A 12,376-nucleotide genomic window follows, 5' to 3' on the forward strand; every position below is an offset into this window, starting at 1 on the left:
CGACCCTTGCAAGGCTTCTGCAACACCCTGTTGAACCAATAGAGCTCTCATCTTTACTCTCCATAGGCCGAAGTCGTTCTTCCCATTGAATTTCTCAATGTCGAATTTGACGGAACTCATTGTCGTGGCTAGGATTTCTTCCAAATGAATTTTACCTGCTTCTCCCCGTGAACTTCACTGCCTTCGTCAACCGAACCGGAGAGCTCCGATCCCTTATGACAGAGATCACACCTGTTCACCGGAGAAAACTTCCTGTTCTGTGCTTGCGCCTCCTTTCCGCAGGCACTCCTCTGCGTCTCGCATGAGAATAACTGCCTCTCCAGAGCCGTCACGCCTCGCCAAACTGCTCAGGTCCTCCTGCTTCGCGAACTCCCAAACAGGGAACTCCCCGAACCCTTCTCTGCGCGATCTCCACCTCTTCCCTTTGGCCGAGCTGCTCGCAAGACCGAAATCCTGTGCTGGCAGCCCTGTCACAAATTTTCGGCCCTCACTCGATGATTGTTCCTCCTTCTCCCCAAACCGCACCACCTGCGGTGTGAATCCAGTCGATCAAAGCTTTTACTGCTCACCGAATCTGTCGAGATTCGACTACCTGCGACACGATCCGCTTGCTCCTCTGTTCATGAATGCCGAACTCCTCTTCTTCGTCGCTGGCCGCGAACACCTTTACGTGGAGACCTCTAGCCAAGAAGTATGGATCTTCCCACAGACGGCGCCAATTGTTGTGAGATATGTACTTCCTGGCATAGAAATGAGACGAAAAAGAACACAAGCAAACACAGATCGTTTACGTGGTTCGATCCAACTGGATCTACGTCCACGGGAGGGAATCAATCAAATATTTCACTAAGGCAAAAGAAATGGAGAATACATAGCTTATACAAAGAGATGAGCCCTCATCTTCCTTATATGGCCTCCCTCTCAAGCGACACCTTGATACAAGGCCTCAAGATGCTCTCCTCCTCTAACTCTATATCTCTAACTCTCTAGCTATTCTCTCCTCCTTCATGGTAGCTTAAGATCTCTTCCCTTTTTCTCTCCTAAGTCTCACACCCTTAAGATTTCTTCTCTTGCTCTTCTAAACCTCACACCATCTCTATTTATAGAAGCAAGAGATAGAAGCAAGAGCGGTAGGTGAACGGTAGGTGAGATGTGGTAGGTGAGCGGTACCACATTACAAAAGTGTCCTTTTACTTTAGTTCATTAATTGGGGGTCAAAATAAGAAGTAGGTTATCAATTATTGAGGGGAACTGTGTTATCCCTCCTCTTCTCATGAATTGGAGATTATTTTGATATCTCAAGCTTCGTTATTCTGTAATTTTTTTCTTTTTTGAAGAAGAAGAAAAAAAAAATCATTTCTTTAAATTTGTAAGTGATTTTTTTTGTCTCCTTGTTGAAGTTAGTGTTATATTTTTGTTACAGCTATAATGTTCATAATGAATGAAATAATGTAATAAGCTTAGTGTTCAACAAAAATCTTGGACATAAATAAATAAGTTGACAGATGTTTCTCAAAAAATAAAAAAACTTTTTAAGATTTTGTCGAGTTGAAATAGTTTTGCTAATTTGAGACAACAGTTATACTATCATTTCATTAAGGAAAACATTAACAAAATAAAGCAGATGTTAACTATGAAGAATTTTTCATGTGTTTGTCGTTGAAGAACAAGTAAGATGGTGTAGCCATCATGACATGATAATAGGCATATAATTTGATTTTACTCTTGATTCAAGGGAGATAGAGCGAGTGATAAGACTAGTATCAAATCTCACTCAATTATAATCGTGTCATTATAATTGACTTTCAGTCCAAGTGAGACATACAAGTTAGAACACTTTAGATAAGTATTTGAAACCCTTAGGAAAAAAAAATTATATTAACTTGAATATGTGCTTCTTTTTACAATTTGCAGTGATTTTGTTAGGATTGCTTAATTTCACTACTTGAATTGAGTCTTACCCTTCCAAAGTTCAGGCAATTTTAACCTGACCCTCACCAAAGAATTTTACTCATGTGTACAATTTTCATGACCTAACTACATTTATAGGAGATTTATCAAAGACTTTAGTACATTTGTTTCCCTTATCACTATTGTTTGGAAATTTGAGAAATTTTATTTTACTCCTACAATGCAAAAAAGCCTTAGATGAGGCTAAGGTTTTAATAACCTCTGCCCTTATACTCAGCTGCCTGATTTTTCTAAGACTTTCGAGGTAACTTGTGATGCTTCTCGGATTGAAATTGGTGAAATTTTAAGTTAAGAAAATCACATAGTAGCTTTATTTAGTGAGAAATTGAATAAAGATAAGCAATGATATTTGACATATGATAGAGAATTTTATATTTTCATTCAACCTTTTTGAGACACTGTCATCTTCATCTTTTATATAAAGAGTTAATTCTTAACTCAGATCATCATGTCTTCAAATCCATTAGTACTCGACAAAAGCTAAGCCATAAACATGCTAAATGGGTTGAATTCCTTTGAGATTATATATTTTTTTTCTCAAGCATAAATTTGGAATTGAAAATAAATATGTTGATGCCTTATTTAAGGTGACTTTAACTATAAGCTCTATAGAACTAAAAATTTTAGGATTTGATTCAATCAAAGATGATTACTCTATGTGTTTTGACTTTAATCTAATTTACATAAAGAACATAGATAAATATTTATCCCTTCAAAGAATTTTCTATGTTATCAATGAATATCTATATAAAGGAAAACAACTTTATATTCCTAAAACTTCATTTAGAGAATTTTTAATTTTTAATCTGCATTCTAAAGGAATAGCTTTACACTTTGGAAAGGATAAGACCATCTGCTTGATAGAAAGTCGATTCTTTTAGCTCTCCATCAGTTAGGAGAGTTGTTCAAAAATTAGAAGGCAAAAATTTGACTTGTAAACAAGCTAAGGTCATTAAATAAAAATCTGGTCAAAATGTTTCATTGTCGGTACCCACTGGGGCCTTGAGAAGATCTCTGCGTGGATTTTATCTTAGGATTTCCCTGCACAACTAGAGGAACTAATAACATATTTGTCATAGTTGATCACTTCTCAAAGTGGCTCATTTCTTACCATGCTTTAAGCATCTGTTTGGGGCAGCTGCAACTTATTAAAAAACACTTATAAAGTTGCTAAAAAATAATCTGATGTTGTGATGGCTATTATAGTTTTTTTTTTAAAAAAAAAAAGTTAGACCTCAACTTGCCAAGGTCAGTGGGAAAACACAAATTTTTGCAGCAATTTTTTCAAAAAACTGTCAAAATGCAGTTTGCCCAAACAGACATAACTGTGGTGTGACACCGCACCACCACCCCAAACAGGCCCTAAAATAAATGTTGCTTCCCACATTGCTAGATTATTCCTTATGAAAATTGTACATCTACATGCCCTACCTTCAACCATTATGTCTGACCAAGATGTTCGATTTATTTAATATTTTTTGAAGACTCTTTGAAAGTTATTAGACACAAAATTGAAATTATCATCTGTCTTTCATCTCAAATAGATTGTCAAACTAAGGCAGGTAATCGAACATCAAGAAATATTTTAAGATTTTTTGTAAGAAAGAGTTTAGAAAATTGAGACTTAACATCTACTTACCAATGAATTTGCAAACAATAGAACTATTTTAGAACAAGCAAAACTTCACATTTTGAAATTGTATATGGCCAAAATCCCAAAAAAACCCATTTATATAGTCAATCTCTCACCTCATGCTTTCTTTGGTCCAACATTTTCATTTGTCAAAGATTTTCCATGAAATCATAAAAAAGAAAATTACCTTAAATAGTGACAAGTATACCTCTACGACAACCCAAAATAGGTCAACACAACAACTTAAAGAAGGAGAATATATTTTGATTCACTTTCGTCCTGAGCGGTATCATGCCACTAAGTTGAAGAAATTACATGCAAGAGCTTGCGACTCATTTGAAATTTTTAGAAAGATTATATTTAATACTTTTTACCTTGGTTTGCATGCCGATATGCTAATCCATCATGTTAGTAATATTGTAAAAATTATATCATATAAAGAAATTAACAAGCCTCCACTTGTTCAGACTAACTGTTTGACAGGAGATATAGTTCCCCATTTGCAAAATCCCTCTTTCCTTAAAGTTGAATCTATCATCACCAATGAAGTACCCTCCATCAGCTTATTTTCATGTTTAATTCCTACATACATTACTATATTTTTAGTCTAATAGCTATTTGGATTGGTTAATTGTACTGTGTGATATATCATTGGATTTGCATGTGTTGCGATTGCAAATGTATAAATTTTAATGAAATGAAGAATGATCTTTAATTTATTTTTTTATTATACAATTTTTTTTATTACAGGGCTCTGATCGTTTCCCTCTCATTTGTCAAATCCGATAGTGAAGGACTCTCCGTTATCATAACAAAAAAAAAAAAAAAATCAAAGGTCTTGTGTTGGGTTATCTATAAACCAACGACGATTCAGACAACTAATAAATCTACGAAAATATAGAGAGCAACGAGAATTTATTCTTATTGCAGTTTACCGACGATCATAACGATCAGACTTTTCCGACAGTTAACTAATACATAACCAACAACCACTCTTCTGATAATATCTAGAATTTTTTTACAATCATTCATATTACCGACGGATACCAATGATTTGTATTTTAGCGTATATAAAATATCAGAATACTGTTGAAAGGTAGAGACCTTTAGGAAATTCATAATTTCTGAAATTACCGGCAAACTATATAGCTACGCCCTGAAACAACTGTTTAACAGTATCGTACTTGGAAACGCTGACATTGTCCATTGTCGCCGTTTCAAACCATGACAATGCTTGAGGGAGGTCCAATTCTAATCATCATCTGGAATAGTCTTGATGTCCTGCTGTATAGAGCTGCAGTTCCCGTGGCCTTCAAGATCGACAGCCACCATCTTCACTTCCGACACTATAATGGCAACCATCATAAAGGACAGAGAAGAAAATCCATTGACAGAAGGGATTTCATTGTCCTGTGCATATTTTGATTGAATGAGAAACATAAAAGAATAATATGTAGTTTGAATTGGTCATGGAGAACTGCACATCATATAAATAATATTCCTTGCATTCATTTTTTGCAAGATCAATCAGAGGTTAAATATGCAAGAGTTATGTTATTTCTTTTAATAATTTTTTACTCTAATAACATTTTAGAATAAAGTGACCCTCTGAGCAGCTGTAATAATTTATTTGCTAGCTAGGCAGGAAAGGTCCTGCTAATTCATGCCAATGATTCAAAAATACAAACGTGCAGACATCAACATTGCAGGCCAATTTTGCAACAGATGGCAGGCAAACATAAACTACCAAATTACAAGGTGATTAAAACAACAGTATTAGAGTATTAATTTTGTCTGTCTTGAAGCACTGAGACTTATATGTTGCCAACTCTAACGTCTTACCAGGTCAATATAAAGCAAATGATGGCCTCCCACCAATCATCTCCCCTCCCATTATAAACAAGAAGAGCCTTGTCTTCCTTCTTCTCATCCCATCTTCTTCTCTCTACCTCTTCAAAGCTCTTCTCATTTGCCTTCAAACAGGGATAAATTTGGGAGCAATTAAGTACAGAAATTGGAAGATGAACAGCATCAGAATTTGCGCTCTTCTCTTTCTTTCCGTCTTTGTTTTTGGGCTGATGCAGCTCGCTCGAGGCCAAGCCATGGCGCCGGCGCCGGCTGCAGAACCTCCGATGAGCAATGATGGCAAAGCTGTTGAACAAGGAGTTGCTTATGTGCTCATGATTGTGGCGCTTCTTGTTACTTATCTCATCAACTGATCCGTGAATTTTTATTTGTCTTTCATTAATATATTGTCTATTATTTGAAGGAAATATTTTTCCTTTTCTAGTTTTTGTTTGATGGAGGGTATATTTTGTATTCTTTCAATCATATGTTTGAATAAATAGATTAATTCAAATATTACATGCATATATACCTTTTTTTCTTTGTTTTTTGATGACTTCGATCAGAGCTCACTATAAAGGCCATAGACTAAGGAGGGCTTATAAGGTTCATATATATAGATAGATAGATAGATAGATTTATGATGTCATGATTTCATTTACAGCAATGGAAGTGTTGGGATTGATAAAATTATATTTTGAATTTGACTTTAGGGACAAATTTTAAAATTAAACATTTCATTAAAATATATTGAAATTTTTGGCAACCGACAACTAAAATTTATGCACCTGAGTAGTCCCTGTAAGACCGGTGATTACACGCAGACGTGGAGCCAAGTTTTTCCACGTTTGCGCTGGATGCTTTAAAATGCGCTGGATGCTTTAAAATTCTTAAGTATTTTATAATTTTTTTATTTTTTTAAGGAATTGCGTACATATGACTTGAATTTTATACGTTTACATATTTAAAATTTAATTTAAATTTTAAGTACAAATCACTAAATTTTTGCACGAGAAAGTGTAATTTATTTATTTCTTTTGTAACTTAATAGTCGAGGGGGAATTGATCCATCTCTGAATCACTTAAAGCACTTTCCCTCTTTACAAGCTCTCTCAATTCTCTCTTGGAAATGTGACGAAGAATAAATTTCTCACTCGTTCTCCCTCGCTCTCCTCTTACAATCCTTGAAGAAAATCTCTAAGCCATTGATTTATTCACAGAGGAAATTTAATACAATTAACATAAATAAAATTATATGAAAAATCATAAATTTAGTAATCAAGGCTTTGATATCACATGTTAGAAATTCATGTTTAAACTTTATGACACAAATTTCAAAAATACATAATAGCCAAGATCCTTTAAATTCATGATTTTTACATATTCATAATAAAATAACACATACATGTATTCATGATGATAAGATTTGATCTTAAAGAAATTTGATTTTGAAAAGATGTAGTTTCTCTCTCTAATCTCTTGAATTTTTTTATACTTTCTGATGGAGGGAAATGTACGGGATGTGTTAGGAAGAGAGATGATCTATTATCTGAATTATGCTCTATTTAATCATCATCCATCAAGGGGGTTACTAACCAAGTTACTATCCATCAAGGGGGTTACTAACCAATATGATTTATGATAATTTAATAAATTAATTGATTTTTATTATTAAAATCAATGACATAAGTTAGTAACCTCATTCATTTTGGGATTACATGAGTTATAAAAATAAATATCATAAGTTATCATAAGTTATGACATAAGTTATAAGTTAAGAAAATAAATAACTTAAGTTATTAAAATAAATATCATAAGTTATTATAAGTTGTGACATAAGTTATGAATTAAGAAAATAAATAACTTAAGTTATCATGAGGTACAAAAATAAATATCATAAGTTATCATAAATTATGACATAAGTTATGAGTTAAGAAAATAAATAACTTAAGTTATCAAAATAAATCTCATAAGTTATTAAAGTAAATGTGAGCCACAAATAAAAACTTAACACCTGCTTGTGTTTCTCAATTGCAGTCGCTCGAATTCACTTGTTTGTTCGAACAGGAGAGGCGAAGCCCTTTTATCACGAATAGATGAAGGCGGGATCCAGTTATTGAGCGGGATCCCAGAAGGGAAAGACACAAGTGTTTCCAAAACGCCAGGAAAGAATAAAAGGAAGAAAATATGTTAAATAAATGTTAAAGTAACTGCCATAAAGAAGAAGCCGCTAAAAGGAGAAGTGGACCAACATGAAGTGGTCATGGAGAACTGCACAACATATATATAATATTCCTTATATTCATTTTTTTGCAAGATCAATCAGATGTTAAATATGTAAGAGTTATGATATTTTCTTAATAAATTTACATTAATTTTTTTTACTATAATAAAATTTAATAATAAAGTGGCTCTCTCGGCAGCTATAATAAAATTTTCACGCCAAATCATGCCAGGCCCTCAAGTTTACCAAAAGCTTCAACTTGGGTTCAAGCAAGAAAATGCTGAACTGTCTAAGCAGCTGTAATAACATATTTGCTGGCTAGCTAGGAAAGGTCCTGCTAATTCATGCCAATGATTAAAAATACATACGTACATATATCAACATTGCTTGCCAATTTTGCAACAATTGGCATTCAAACATAAATTACTTAATAACAAGGGGATTAAAACAACAGTATTAGAATATTTATTTGTGTCTGTCGTGAAGCACCGAGACTTATATGTTGCCAGCTCTACCAGGTCAATATAAAGCAAATGATGGCTTCCCACTAATCATCACCCCTCCCATTATAAATAAGAAGTGTATGGTCTTCCTTCTTCTCATCCCATCTTCTCTCTTCCTCTTCAAAGCTCTTCTCTTTTGCCTTCAACCAGTGATAAACTTGTGAGCAATTAAGTGCAGAAATTGGAAGATGAATAGCATCAGAATTCGCGCTGTTCTCTTTCTTTCCATCTTCGTTTTAGGGCTGATGCAGCTCGCTCGAGGCCAGGCCATGGCGCCGGCGCCTGCTGCAGAACCTCCGATGAGCAACGATGGCAAAGCTGTTGAGCAAGGAGTTGCTTATGTGCTCATGATTGTGGCGCTTCTTGTTACTTATCTCATCCACTGATCTGTGATTTTTATTTGTCATTCATTAATAAATTGTCAATTATTTGAAGGAAATATTTTTCTTTTGATGGAGAGTATATTTTGTATTATTTCAATTATATGTTTGAATCTATAGATTCATTCAAATATTACATGCATATATACTTTTTTTTTCTTGGTTTTTTTGATAGATTAGTCCATTAATCACTTGGATCAGATCTCATTTTAAAGGCCATAAATTAGGACAAATTATAAAATTAAACATTGCATTAATATATATTGAAATTTTATGCATCTGCGTAGTCATTGGTAAGACCGGTGACAACACGCCGAAGTGGAGGCAAGGTACATTTACATATTTAACATTTAATTTTAAATTTTTAAGTACAAATCACTAATTTGTTGCACGAGAAAGTGTAATTTATTTTTTTGTAACTCAAGAGAAGAATGAACCTTCCCTATGAAATGTTGTACCTCAGGAAACTCTGAGGGCATGGCTTTTCTAGCTTTCTCGAGATAAGAACTTAACACATTTCTCAAGATTTCCTCTTAGGACTCCCTCCCTCCCTCCCTCCCTCCCTCTCTATCTATTTTATTCTCTCTCTATGAGACATTGTCTTTATGGAGTTATATACGCTCACAAATAATATGAGATCCTATGTCTCAAAAGAATTCAACAAATCTTATATTCCCCAAGATCTATAATTGTTCTAAATAGAATAATATTATTTTTTACATCAAAAATGTGCTTGCGCTAATCTCGAGGAAACCTAACAGTCTAAAAGGAAGACTCACTAACAGAAGACCAAGATGCCCACTTATATGATTGGATGCAACCGTCCGAGTTAAAGCCAAAGGTCGATTAAGTCGGGAGAAGGACAAAATCATGACCGATCGATCATCTTCCAAACCAATTATACTATAATAAGACATATAAGCATCTTAGCCAACCACTACAAGAAAGTCGACTGAAGGCAGCAACCTACCTTCTAGTAGATTCGACTCGAGGAAAGACTCAATTCCTCAATATCATCTATCGTCCCATTGACGTATCCTAGTTTTCTCATCAAAGATCAAACATTAACAATACAACAAAGATTATAATCATCCCATAAGATCTCATCAATAATGAACGAGCTACTTATTGAGTTACGGTGATTCACCATCTGCCCGATTGTCAAGTTTCACTCCATTGATAAGAGCTCCTCTTCCAAGTATCGAGGATGAAAACCAAACAAAATCAATCAATCAACAAAGCTTAGTCGATCGAATCAATCATACTGACCTGAAGTCAATCAAGCTCAATTGATTGACAATGTCGGCTCCGGCCAACCGACCAAACCTGTCTTACGAAGCCGAGGCCAAACAAGCTCAGCCGACTCAGCCAGAGAACAGTCGAACGATAAACTCTTATATGTAAAACACCTAAGAAAATCATGTGCAACCACCATTAAAATCGGGGCATTAATATATCACCATTATATTGTACCATTTCTCCTTTAAATATAGAGATTATTTTATGAGAAAATGGGGATAAACAATATATAGTATTGTTCATTTATGTTCACTATTCGTGCTCTCTCTCTCTATCTCTCTCACACAGACACACACATACACACACATTTCAGATGATATATTCCTTTGGGTGTGCTTCACAAATAAAATTAGGATTTAATATCCTAAAAGATGCGGTGAGCATTGATCATGCCATAGACAATAAGAGGAGCAAGACAAGGAGAAAAAACTCATTATATAGACCCTGATAATATGGAGTGCATTAGAGAGTTTGTAAATAAGTAAATCAAGGATCTGAAGGATCAAATGCTAGAAACCATTTAAGACACATTGGCTTGAGAAAGAGGACAATATCTTTGAGAGGAAGGACCAACACCCAACGACCGAAGAGCACCCATTATCCATAGAAAGAGAAGGAGACTCTCATTACTTTGATAGTATTGGGTCAACACCAATTGACATACTTCAATTCATGCGTATTGAAGCACCTCGACATCCAGAGAACTCACTCTATCAGCAAATCTCTTAGGTCGAGCCCCTGGAGAGGTGCAAATCCCAACATTGGAGTCCTATAGAGTCCTATATGGGATTGACCCAACCAACCACATAGCCTCATTCGAGTCGCTATGCCCATCGAGGATCATTGACATTAGCCACAGAAAGATAAGGAGACTCTCATTACTTTGATAGTATTGGGTCAACACCAATTGACATACTTCAATTCACGTGTATTGAAGCACCTCGGCATCCAGAGAACTCACTCTCTCAGCAAATCTCTTAGGTCGAGCCCCTAGAGAGGTTCAAATCCCAACATTGGAGTCCTATTAGGGATTGATCCAACCAACCACATAGCCTCATTCGAGTCGCTATGCCCATCGAACATAGCCTCATTCGAGTCACTATGCCCATCGAGGATCATTGACATGCTTAAATGTCGTCTCTTCTTTACCACATTAAGGGAGTTGGCCCTTATATGGTTTAACGCATTGTTGTCGAGAGTGATCGCATTATTCACTGGCTTCAAGTGAATGTTTTTATAATAGTTTGCAATAGTCTAGAAGCTGTAAAAAAATTCACGACCCTATTGGAGATCAAACAAGGACAGAACAAGAGCCCTACTTGTTCTTCATCTACTTTGAGAAGAAGATGTTGAAAGTACAAGATCTGGAACCCAAAATATCTTATGCCACCCTAGCTCAAGGGGGGTTGAAAGAAGGACCACTTCAATAAGTGCTAAGCCTGCAACGACCAAAGACATTAGCTAGACTGTTGGAACTAGCCAATGGACACATATCAGCAGAAGAACCAAACTCCTACCTTGCATCATTTTGAACCGATCGAGTCAACTGTCATCCACCAAAGATAACTGACCATGGACAAGCCAAGAGTCGAGACACAATCCTTATTGCTTAACTTGAACTCACCTCGAATGCTTATGAAGGCACTCAAATTATCGAATGACCGATAGATTGTACTGCTGAGGGACTGAGACCTGATATTATGACCTTCCCTCATCTCGACACTGAGAATGTGTTATCGTTTCAATATTTTTTTTATCATCAAGTTAAAAAAAAATGGTTCAAAAAAAGTTTCAGATTACACATATGTTCCTACGTCCAACTCACTCAGTACATTTTGAAAGTTCTTCGAAGATACATCAAAGTTTAACCGACATTCAGGGAACTAGTAAAGTTCATGCAATGAATCACCAAAGTCTGATCGAAATTAAGAGAAATTGAGTTGTCCCACCAATGGTAGTTTCACCCGAGCAACAAAACCAATAATGTCAGAAAAGTGATTAGACTAACAGTGATTTAAGACAACCGATCGATAAAAAATTTCCAAGAACCTGACAACAATACAAGACATTCATTCAGTAAATATTTTCCAAAACTGATAAGGAAAAATAAGCATTTGATTGATAAAAATCGTCTAAATTTGACCAAAAACAATGATTAAAGTTCCGTCGGTAAATTGCAACTGACCCACATCACTCAAGTATCAATAAAAACATATGTGTCCGAAGTCAAACTGGTCAAGCTATGGGGGTGGTTCTCTGCATATTAGTGACATAATCTGCGGTGGGTAGCTTATGAATCACCCCAGAAGCAAGTCTCAATTGTTACTTCCATGAAGGATGTGATAAGATCCATTTAATAAACATAGCATGGTGCGGCCCATCTAAGGCAATAACCAAACCAAGCGATTGAGACAAGGGAAGTGTAAGACTTGAGCTAGGCAATAACTCAGTCAAACAAACTGAATGCACTCTCAAACATGCCAATTTATCAATCATCACAAGCATTTATAATAAGGAAAAT

Source organism: Phalaenopsis equestris, unplaced genomic scaffold (genome assembly GCF_001263595.1).
Source record: "Phalaenopsis equestris unplaced genomic scaffold, ASM126359v1 Scaffold000256, whole genome shotgun sequence".
In the NCBI taxonomy this organism is placed as follows: domain Eukaryota; kingdom Viridiplantae; phylum Streptophyta; class Magnoliopsida; order Asparagales; family Orchidaceae; genus Phalaenopsis; species Phalaenopsis equestris.